This window comes from Tenrec ecaudatus, unplaced genomic scaffold (genome assembly GCF_050624435.1).
Source record: "Tenrec ecaudatus isolate mTenEca1 unplaced genomic scaffold, mTenEca1.hap1 Scaffold_99, whole genome shotgun sequence".
Classification (NCBI taxonomy): Eukaryota; Metazoa; Chordata; class Mammalia; order Afrosoricida; family Tenrecidae; genus Tenrec; species Tenrec ecaudatus.
The window spans coordinates 503512-505588 of NW_027459708.1; positions in this window are offsets into that span (position 1 = coordinate 503512).

Below are 2077 nucleotides of genomic sequence, written 5' to 3' on the forward strand. Positions count from 1 at the left end.
GCGTGGTCGACCATACTGGTTAAACCCATTGGCTGAATCAAGCCCATCTGACCTAGATGGCGTCTCAACCAGGTGTGCCGGCTTCCTCTCACAAAGACCTGAATGTGAGCATGCCCTTTAGCCTTAAGCAGCTTCCAACTTCCTGTAAGGGTCGAGAGAGGCTTTGGCACGTAGAGTGACAGCCCATAGTTCTGCCTCACAGCATCAGTGTCTAAAGAAGACATGGGTGTTGGAGAGTGTGGGGCAATGATGATACTCTCGGGTGGACTTGATGGTTTCAAGGAACTCCATACTGCCCAGTCCTCGACACACAGGATAATTCCATACTGTTCAGTCCTCGACACACAGGATATACGGGAGCCTCAGTCAGGGCAGGAGCAATGAAGGCTGGAGGGAGAGAACACTGGGCTCAGAAATGCTGGGTTTTCCTTTGGCCATTCACACACACCTCTTAGGAAAAGAGATCTCTCATTGCAGCCTAACACACAAATAAGTTCAAAAGAAGAATTACCCTACAATGGCCTCAGAAGAAACAAAAGAACCTCTATTGATAAACACAGGGTTCCCTCCTATGCAAATCATTCTGCAGGCACTAGGTTAAAATCCCAGCCTTGGGTACTGAAAGCTATCAGTTCTCTTCTGACAGGGCTGTGGGTCCCTTGGGAAAGCAGAACTGTGGTCTAAAGATGCCATTTCTGTGAGTTCTGTGCCTGGTGACAGTTCCCCAACCTGAGGGTCTCATATATCAGTGTTGATTCTATGAGGATGGTTGTAACTGCAAGTGACTCACATATTCCAATTATTTTTATTTACAGGCGTCCTGTCCCAGGTGCCGCCTCAGGAGTCAGGGCCAGCACTGGTGAAACTCTCCCAGAAGCTGTCCCTCACCTGCACTGTCTCTGGTGTCTCCATCACCAGCATTGGTTACGACTGGAACTGGATCTGCCAGACCTGAGAGAAAGGACTTTGGTGGATGAGATACAGAGATTATGATGGTGGTACAGATTATAACCCGTCATTCCTGAGCCAACTTTCCATCACCAGAGACACATGGAGGAATCAGTTCTCCCTGCAGCTGAGCTCCGTGACTGCTAAGGACACCGCCATGTATTACTGTGCAAGGAACAGTGAGGGAAGTCAGTGTGAGCCGACACAAGCCTCCCCTGCAGGGAACACATTGGGCAGCAGGGGGCGTGCAGGACCCACTGAACACACACACCCAGTCCTAGACAGACACATGAATGACAGGGAGGATTTCCTGTTGAATGAGGGTTTCCACTCTTACCTCTCAGCCACACCAGGGACAATTTTTTTTCTCTCCACTCACCTCTAAATTTACAGGCTTTTAAATTTCCTCCCTGCATACTTGAATGGAGGAACAAATATTAAAGTTACTCTGATCCTTCATACTCATCTTGTATGACCGATTTTCCTTCTCTACAAACTGATTATCATGGTCATTCTCATCCTATCTGTTACTCAAAATCTGTTGACAATGAAATACAGGCATGCACAGATTCATGAGTGCAAAGCATGATTTCAAATGTCCTGAGCTCACTGATCTATTACAGCCCGGGCAGGCCTCTGGAGTTCTTTCTACAATGCTCCCTGTGCACTGTGTGTGATAATTGACTAAAGATCTCTAAGTCTGAGAAAATAAATGGGTGACTTCTGGGGCTAAACTTGTGGCATATCCTTCATAATGCTTGCTCTCCACTGTCTCCCTTGATGCAAAAACAAGTGTTCCAGGCACAGAGGGGAACAGGTGAACTGGAATGAGCTGTCTGGTTCGCGGACTCCTTTGTAAGATTACTCATTGGAGTCCCAAGGAAGTGAACGCTTGTTGGAATGAAAACTTTGATTTCCAAAAGAAAGCAAATGTGTCATAAGAGGAGGACATTCCACACTCATATCTCAGAATGCTTTTTAGAACTGAGAATAGTGTGACTTCACACGTATTTTGAATCTGTGATCAGGGGAACTGGTTCCTAGAGAAAGGACATCCTGTTTGGTAGAGTGTCAGCAAAACAGAGGAAAACGCTCAGTTAGAAGCACAGAAAGAGTGGCTGCAAAAATG